A 10,274-nucleotide genomic window follows, 5' to 3' on the forward strand; every position below is an offset into this window, starting at 1 on the left:
AGAGCGGCGATCTGAGAAAACATGTGACCTTTAGGCGCACGCAGAAATGCCTTCACGAGCTACGCCAGCAATGGCTATGAGAGCATTTACATAGGGAAGTGCTATCTGCCTGTTGTTATGCGATACTGGCCTGTAGTATGAGGCTAGAGGAAGTCACATGTGTTTATCAGACTCTCCCCCAAAAAGATCAGAGAAATCACATGGCGCCAGTCGATTCCACATCTTCAGACAATTTGCAACCAAAAATAACTGGTTTTGCATTCCGTTTCCTCTTACCCCATTTTCTGCCCTTTGGAAGAATAAACCTGAGACCCCCTCAAGGTCACCACTTCTCCATCAGAGAACTTGGGCCCACCTGATCCCCGCTTTTTTGTACTTGTGTGTCTTTGTATGTTTGTTATTGCGTTTATTTCCTATCCACAGCCTTCCCCACTCAGAAAACTGTGTTCAGCCAAGCAGGTCTCAGCAGTGCCCCAAAAGGATCCTCACACCGAGATCCGGCCCCTCAGCCAGCCCACATCGCAGGCATGCACGTAAGCCCGGCATGCACCCAGAGGCCTTGGGACACAGGCTGGGACCATTCCATGCTGTGCCACTATCTGTATCCTCATTCTTCTCTCATTTAAGTGGTGCATTGGAAATCTCAATTGGTTTCCAAGTTCTGCGATTCTAAATAATGAATTTTGAGGGACTAGCAGTTGGCATAATGGCTATGTCACTGGACTCCCATGTAGTTGACTGCAGTTTGAGTCCTGGACCAGGTGATTTAAACTCATGCCAGGCATGTCTGCATGAGTGCCCAAGATCCTGAGAGGAGAAGGGATTGCAGTGTGGCCATCCCCCTGGGGGTGATTTCTCGCTTTCTGTCTCTCTGTCTCTCTCTGTCTGTCTGGCGAGCGCACGCACCCTATAGGAAAAACCTCTCCAAAAAATATAATAAAATAAAGTTTTGGCTCATGTCTCCATCAGACACATGGTTGTGACTCCTGGGGGAGCTTAGGAGGAGCCCTAGAGGCCAGCTCCCTTGTAGTTCCTTTTGTAATTTTTGGTTCTATCATTTTCTTCAGCTTGGTACCTATGCCACTTTGAACTCCTCATTTAACCGCTCTGTGTCTTAATTTCCTTAGTGCGATTCATGCTGTGGTTACTTCACAGAGCCAGTGGGAGTTAGAACTGACAATGTATAAAAGTGCTCAGTACAACGCCCAAGATACTAAACATGTTAAGCATTCAATAAATATTGATGATGATGATGTTTCCTTGGCGTTTCTGAAGGCTTTTTCTGTGTAAAAGGATGATAAACTGTGAGGACTGCTGTGAATAGCTATAGTCTATATTGATTAATAAAGTACTAGGCCAGTCCCATGGTGCAGTGGTTAAGTGCTATGCTTAGGGAACTGGCTTTCATATATCAAATTCTGACCTCAATGGCTTGAAAAACATGCCAGGCACATGTGCATGTGTGCCCAAAATCCTCATGGGATGGAGAAACAGAGGAAAGAGAATTATAGTATGCCCATACCCCATTGGGGTTTTTCTTTCTATTTTGGGGGAGGAGTGCAGGTGTCCCCTGGCAATAAAAAAGAAATAAAGTTTGTATCACTGTGTTATGTAAAGCTGTAAAGGCATAGATGAACTTCTTTGTCTGGAATGAATTGGGCTTCAAAGGCAGGGCAATGAACCAAGGCAATTTGAAATTTTATACAAGTAACTACTCTCATGTGTCTAAAAAATTCCATCACTAACAATTTATTCATTATTGGGGACTTTGTGCCCTTTTGAAATGTAGATATTTTAACAAGTAGGAACATATGAGTCATGTAATCCTTCCAGTGAATGAATTAACTAAATCTTTCCCTGAGAGCAGTGTGGATGAGAGGAAAAGAATTGGTGCTGGGAGCCTGGAGGGTGAAGAGGATGAAAGAGAGAGTAACCTGCAAGGATCTGTCAGAGGTGATAGGTTTGGGGACAGTAGGGATTCTTTCAAAGTCAGCAAGGTGGACCAACTTTTCAACCAGAGATCTTGTTCTGTTCAAGGGAAGCATTGCTACAGTATCAATGGGGCATGTGCTAGCCATTGAAAGATTATGCCCAGGACTTCTGACCTAGGATCTAGCTGCCTGACCACCCACTCTTCGACTTGTCTTATTTTCTAAATCAGTTAGGGCTATTGGTTGCAAATGACAGAAATACCAACCCAAATGGACAAAGGTGTAAAGGAAATTGTTTGGACTCATATAATTGAAAAGATCAGGAGTAGTGGTGGCATCAAGGCTCACAGGAAGTCATCCACACTTAGTATTACTCCTCTTGCTCAACCTTTTACTCTGTTGACCTTCTCATCTATGGATGGATGTCAAGCTCTCTGGCTTGATGGTGACAACAGTTGCAGTCTCTATGTCCCTTGAGGTTCAAGGCACAGAAAAAGAGAGCCTACTTATACTCCAGAAATTCTGCAATGTGTCCTGTGTCTCATTGACTCTGGAGGGCTTTGTACTTATCCATGAAGGAATTACTATGGCCGTGGGGAATGCAATCTCTTCGGGGTCATTCCTGAGTCTCATGCCACCCTTGGTGTTGAGGTTGGAGGCAGTTCTGTTGGAACTACCTAGACAGGAGATGAGGGAATTTTAGTTCTCCTAACAGGAATCAGAGCTGGCTATTAGACATAGAGGGAATGAATGCAGGGAAGCATTTTTTTTTTTTGTATTTACTACTTCTTCTAATATTTTTGTCTCCTTATTCCTGGGAACCCATCCTTGATCTTTCCACACACCTCTCTCTGCCCCAGCTTCAATTACACAATAAAATTAACTCCTGAAGTTCAAGCTCATCCTGTCTAGTCCTGTCCAGAATCAGTAAATATTCAGTTTCCATTATGGAATTTCCTCTTCTGATTTAGGTCCAATAATTGGGGAAGATGATCTAATTTTGCAAAGTCACCCTGCTGCTGTGATTTGTAGCTTCCAGTTTGAGGCCTAAGGTGCCTTCCTTGATTTTCTCTGGCTACAGGTTTTGTTTTGGGGCTTTTTGGTTGTGGTTTTGTGTGAGTGTGTGTGTGTGTGTGTGTGTGTGTGTGTGTTTGCATTTCTTTTTTTTTTTTTCTTTTTGATGATGAAGAAAATAAATTCCTAGTCCAATAGTTTTCAGGCCTGGCTAGAAATTAAAATGATCTGAGAAGCTTCTTTAAAATATCCTTTATTCTAAGATCAGAAAGAAGTCAAATACGGTTGCTTTTAACATTTTTATTCAACATAACAGTAAAGTCTAACAAGAAATAAAATGATCACTATTCACAGAAAACATGCTTTTTTATATAGAAAATCAAGGATTATACACATCCATGCAAGTGCACATGCAAACATACACAAATTTATTAGAACTAATAAATGAATTCAGCAAAGTTGTAGGATATAAAATTAGGACACAAAAATCAGTCTATCTCTATACACTATCAATGTACAATCTGAGATTATTAAGAAAAAATTCTACTTACAGTAGTATGAAAAAATAAATAAAATTCTTAGGAATAAACCTAACCAAAGGCGTGAAATACTTGTACACTAAAAACTATAAAACATTCCTGAAGGAAATTAATAAAGGTACAAATAAATGGAAAGAAATTCATGCTTATATTAATAGATTAGAAAACAGTACTTTTCAAATGTCCATACTACCCAAAGCAATCTACAGTTTCAATGCAATCCCTATAAAAATCCTGATGACATTTTAAAACTTTTTTGCAGAAATTGAAAATTTCACCTTAAAATTCATATGAAATCCCATGATACCCAAAATAGCCAAAAAGCAATTTTTAAAAATTTTTATTTATGCTATTCATGATGGAGAGTACATGCACATGAATGAAAGAGTGAGAGAGAGAGAGAGAAAAGTGTTCTTGCTAGGTATCATCACACCATGATCTTCTTTCCACAGCATTCTAGTTCCTCGGGATCCTGGGGGTTTGCGTACATGCCCTGTGAGTTTTCAAGCTGAGCCTGGGATCAAACCATGATCGGTCATGTGGCTCCTAGTCCTGCAGTTCAGTTTGCTACTGACTTTACCCCAAAACAATTTTGAAAAAGAAAAATGCAGTTGGAGGATCCACAACTTATTAAAAAGGCACAGCAATCAAACCAGTGTGGACATATAGACTAGCGAATAGAAGAGAAAGCTCAGAAATAAACCCCTGCCTATCTGTTCAAGTGATCTCCAACAGGGTGTACTCCTATGTTCGTAGAAGCACTGTTCACTATATCTAAGAGAAAGAAGCAAGTCAATGCCCATTGACAGATGAATGGATAAACAAAATGTGACATATGTTGGGACCAGCAGTTGGCATAATGGCTATGTCACTGGATTTCCACGTAGTTGACCGCGGTTGGAGTACCGCACCTGGTGGCTTAAACTCACGCTGGGTGTGTGCGTGCGTGCCTAAGATCCCAAGAGGAGAATGGAGAAGAAGGGATTGTGACATGGCCATTTCCCCAGGGGGTGATTTTTCAGTTTCTGTCTCTCTGTCTCTCTATGTATTTCTGGTGAGTGCACGTATCCTATAGCAAAAACATCTCCAAAAAAAAAAAAAAAGTGGCATATACATTTAATGGAATATTATTCAACCTTAAAAGCAAAGGAAATTCTTACACATATTACAATATGGAAAAATCTTATGAACTTTATGTTAAGTATAATAAGACAGTCACAAAAAGACAAATATTATATGGGACCAGCAAGTGGCATGGTGGTTAAGGCACTGAACATTCCCACGTGGTCTACCACAGTTCAAGTCCCAGACCTGGTGGCTTACTGTCTCACTTTCTCTCTCTCTTTCTCTGTCTCTCTCTGGTCAAATTAAAATAGAAGAATGAATAAATAAAATTCAAAATAAATCATTATTTTTAAAGGATAAATATTATATGAATATCTAAAGTAGCCAATTCCTTTTTTTTAAGAGAGATTTTTGCTATAGGGCTCATGTGCCCACTGGAGAGACAGAGACAGAGTGATAGAAGGTAAGAAATCACCCACAGGACCAGCAGTTAGAGTAATGGCTATGTCACTGAACTCCCATGTAGCCGACTGTGGTTCAAGTCCTGGACCCGGTGGCTTAAACCCACACTGGGCACATGTGCATGTGTGCCCAAAATCCTGAGAGAAGAATGAAGAAGGGACTGCGGTGTGGTCATCCCCCCTGGGGGGTGATTTCTCACTTTCTATCTCTCTGCCTCTCTGTCTTTCTGGCAAGCACATGCGCCCTATAGCAAAAACTTCTCCAAAAAAAAACAAACAAAAAAAACCCCGCCCCCCCCAGGGGGATTGGCCATGCCATAATCCCTTCTCCTCCATTCTCTTGGGATTTGGGGCATGCACGCACACATGCCTGGTATGAGTTTTAAGCCACTGTGTCCAGGACTCGAACCATGATCAACTATGTGAGAGTTCAGTGACATAACCATTACTGATATCTGCTGGTCCTTCAAGTAACCAAATTCTTAGAAACATATTGTAGAATGGTGGTTACTAGGGACTCAGGGAAGAAGAAACATCGAAGTGTTTAATTGGCCTAGTTTCAGGTTTGCAAACTGAAAAAGTTCTGGATAGCTGTTATGCAAGGATATGAACATGCTTATACTACTGAATTATGCACTTAAAAATGATTAAGACAGTAATTTTGTTGTGTTTTTAACCACAATAATAATAATAGTAACTAATTTTGTGTCTAATACTAAATAAATTAAATCAGATGGATCAATTAAATCTCTATTATTAAAAGCCCCTGGATTGGGTGACATGGTGGTTAAAGCAGTGGATCCCACCTGGCCAACTTTGCAGATCAAGTCCTGGGCCTGACAGCTTGAAAAACACACTGGACACATGGACATGTTTGTCCAAAATCCTGAGAGGAAAATAGGAGAAAAGGAATTGTAGCATGGCCATCCTCCCTAGGGAGTGGGTGATTTCTCACTTTCTCACTCTTGCTTCTCTGTGTTTCTCCAACCAGCCCATGTGCCTATTACAAAAAACTAAAAAGAAAAGAAAAAAATTTCTTGGGTTATTCTAGGGTATAATCAGATTTTAAGTGACTGTCTTAATCCCTAATCCTGAATCTAATCTGTCTACACGAGGTTTCCTCCTTGGCCAGTGACAGCAAAAGGCAGGCCCTTACCCTTCCACACAGAGCAGTATGGAGTCAATTTATTGAATATATTCACTGAGAGCTGGATCAGGGTTCAGATGCTGTGTGGGTCACCAATTCATTCCGGTAAGATTAGAAGTAGGGCATGAATTACCTCAGATTTCCATACATAACTTGGTGTAATTTAGGGACAAGCAAACATGGGAGCTCCCTAGTGTTCAGGGTGCGTTTCCTAAGGAATGGTTGGCAGGAAGCAGATGGCAGGCAGAGAGGACAGTGAGACTCCAGGCCCAGGGTGCCGCCTGAGGCCAGAGAGAAAGCGCCAGAGCTGGGAGTGGAGACCTGAAGGAAGAGAAGGGGAAGCAGTGTTAAAATTCCTTCCAGTCTAGATGGAGACTATCTAATTTGTTTTAAAGTAAAATAAAAATGGCAGGGGTGGGGGTTGGAAGAAATAGCATTCCTTATTGAGGAGGGAACGGGACCAGGCAGTGGAGGTTTTATGCAGGGAGCAGTAATCAATATTCAAAATCTTACTTCTTAATACACAGATGGATTGGATTCAGGCTTTAGCATAATTTAATTAAATGGACTATTGTTTTTCTTTCTCGCTGGCTGTAGTGAGAGCGTTGCAAGTATGAGGTGAGCAGGATTAGGTTCTAATTGAAGCAGATCTATCTGCCTCGAAGCCAAGGAGTACTGTATAAACAGACTGAGAAGGCTTTTATTTAAATTTCATATTCGAAAGGGTGTGGGTGCACAGATGGGTACACGTTACCTCCCTGGTTTCCAGTTTTAGAAGCAGGAGAGAAAAATGTTGGGTGAGTTCAAAAAAAATAATGTTTTAAATTACAGCTGGGTTTCTTCATTAAACATATTAGCTATATGATATTGAAATGGGACAACATGGTTTGTGTTCCTGCAACATTTTCCTCCAGAAAATGTGTTTACGTTTTATTTTCATTTACAAGGGGAACTGATATTTAAGTGCCTGTTATGTATACTAGTAACAGGTTAGGAGTTTTGAATTCATGAAGTTAATTCCTACCATGACACTATGCAGTCAATATTATGCCCATTTGACAGGGGAGGAAGTGGAGCCTTGGAGAGACTTCCATATAATTTTCTCTTTTAACAATTCATTTTCTTTAATTTTTTTTCTTTATTTTAATTTGAGCAGAGAGGAATAGAGCAAGAAAGAGAGACAGTGAGAAAGCAAGCCTTCAGGTCCGAGACTCAAACTGAGGTCGGCCACGTGGGAGTCCAGCACCCTTAATCACTATGCCACCTGCCAGCCCTAAGACTTCCATATCATTTTCAAGGTCACTTAGTAAATAGCAGAGAGCTGGGATTTTTTTTTTCTTTCTTTTTTCTTTCTGTTTCATTTCTTTTCTTTTTTCCTAGAAGGTATATGAACTTGTGGGGGGGGCAGGGAAAGGAGCGGAGAGAAAGCACCCCCCATGGGGAACGGTCACTCTGCAATCCCTTCTCCTCCATTTCACCCTCCTTTCAGGATTTTGGGGGCACATGCTGACACGTTTCCCGAGCTGCTGAGTCTAGGACTTGAACCACACAGTTGACCACATGGGATCTGGCCTGGAGCTGGAATTTAAAGTCAATTATTTTTAGCTTCAAAACCAATGTCCCTTCTGTCAGTTATCCCAGGTTTCAAAGAAGGTAAAGCCAAAATCTATCATTCCTTTAATTCAGTTTTCACAGTGTTGAACTTAGATAACAAATAGGAACCTTAGTCCTCAAACTCAGAGGGTCCAAAATTTTTTCTTTAATATCTGTTAGTCAGTTTAATCACATTTCAGGCTCCTATCTCACTAGATGGTCTACTATAATAATTCTTCTTGCTGAAATGCCCACAATCCAGCGTAAGTGTTCCCTTCAAGTATTCACGGAGGATGCGAGGTGATCTGACGGTGGCATTTGTCACCCCTTGGCCACCAGGTTGATTTGACTGATTTGGCTGGGTCAGCAGGTACTCCTTTCCTCTCTCGCCCCCACACGCATCCCTCCCAAAGCTGCACGCCTGGTGGAAGCGGACAGCCTTATCGGACAGAAGAGGACGATTCCATGGTCCATGGTGTTTGTGTAGCAGCGTTCCCCTGCTAGAACCTCCAAGCAAGCTCTCCAGTTTGCATGCAGCTAATTCCACACCGTGTCTCAACGTTGGTGGTCCTTGGCACATCATGGCAGCTCTCTGGGGTACAGGCGCTGAGGCCCACTCTGTGACCCAGGGCTTTATTTTAGAAAGCTCCATCATGCTCTCCCAAAATGTACTTCTCTCTCACCTCAAATTCTGGTCTCAGCCAAGACTTTTTTTTTCTTTTTTTGGAGAGGTTTTTGCTATAGGGCACGTGCACTCGCCAGACAGACAGAGAGAGACAGAGAGATAGAAAGCGAGAAATCACCCTCCAGGGGGGATGGTCATGCCGCAATCCCTTCTCCTCCATTCTCCTCTCAGGAACTTGGGCATGCACGCACACGTGCCCGGCGTGAGTTTAAGCAACCGGGTCCAGGACTCGAACCGTGGTCGACTACAAGGGAGTCCAGCGACATAGCCATTACTCTAACTGCTGGTCCCTCAGCCAAGACTTTTGAGAATAAAATCCAGGAAGAGGATAACAATAGTAATTACCCCAAAATGTTGTGAAGTTTAAATGAGTTAATACCTATAAAGTACTTATTACAATGCCAGACACATAGTACATGCTCTTAAATATTAGCGACTAATACATTATTTTAGAATAGACTTATATATACTTTTTTTTCTAGTTTTACTTGTGTAGCCTACAAAATACATGATAAAATATAGACTTTGTTTTAACTCACATATAAGCAGTGCCAAAATTGGTTTATACCCTCTAGGCACAGAAATTCTACTGTTCTATTTCATACAATTTCCATCAAAAAAAAAGAAAGAAAGAAAGAAAAAAGTGCAATGCTGTTACAATCGTATACACTGAATGATCCAGTGTATTTTTTTTTTTTTTTTTTTGGCCAGAGGAGAACATCTATGTGTCTAGACATCAATGAGAATCCAATCCTCTCCTTAGAATTTTACACATCTGGGGACCAGCAGTTGGCATAATGGCTATGTTGCTGGATTCCCATGTAGCCAACCATGGTTCGAGTACCAGACCTGGTGGCTTAAACTCACGCCAGGTGTGTGCTTGTGTGCTTGCCCAAGATCCCAAGAGGAGAACAGAGGAGAAGGGATTGTGATGTGGCCATCCCCCCTGGGGGGTGATTTCTCACTTTCTGTCTCTCTGTCTCTTTCTGTCTTTCTGGTGAGCACACGTGCCCTGTAGCAAAAAAAAAAAAAAAAAGAAGAATTATACATATCAGATGATTGGAAGAATTTTCCAGAGACAAGCTTCTGGTTCTGTTTCTCTCAAATCATGTTTCTCCTCACTAGCCTCACATCCAGTATGATATGTTATAGCTCATTTCATGTCGTCATAGGACCCTGGCCCTAAGCTTTGTTTCATGATAAATCAACATGGCAGACACATCAAGCACTTGTGGAAGCCGTTCCTGCACTTGAATAATTGTAAACACCTATTCCACTAAATCTTCCACTAAACCCAAATTAAGTACAATTCCAACTAAATATCCCATTAGGCACATCCGCAGATACTCAATGCCACCTTCCCAGAAGGAAAACCTGATGGCAGGAAGTCTGAATAGAAAGAGACAGTAATCTTAATTAACTAAGGTCAACAGATCTTCCATTTACAAAATTTCCAAAGCCGTGTAAATGTGAAAATGTATTGTGAGAGTCCCTTTAAAGACTTTGAATGGTGTCCGCACAAGTGAGGGGCCCCGAAGCTTTCACTTGGTTGGTTTCACAGTAAATCATTTCATGAGTGTTGAGATTATTCACGTACAGGACGGGCCTGTGCCTCACACAGTCAACAAAGGCCCACCATTGTTGGCAGCTGAGTGGTACTGAGGGGAATAGGGGTCACTGTGCTGGCTTTTGTGCACATGCCCCCACTCCTTGCTCATCTATCCCCTGTTCCTCACTGACCTGCTGTGCTCCAGAAAGCTGACCTCTAAGTTGTGTGTGCACAGATTACCCAACCCTAGGTTCTCTCTTTTGGTTTTGGCTAATTTAGCAGGAGGTTTG

Source organism: Tupaia chinensis, unplaced genomic scaffold (genome assembly GCF_000334495.1).
Source record: "Tupaia chinensis unplaced genomic scaffold, TupChi_1.0 Scaffold000272_1, whole genome shotgun sequence".
Lineage (NCBI taxonomy): Eukaryota > Metazoa > Chordata > Mammalia > Scandentia > Tupaiidae > Tupaia > Tupaia belangeri.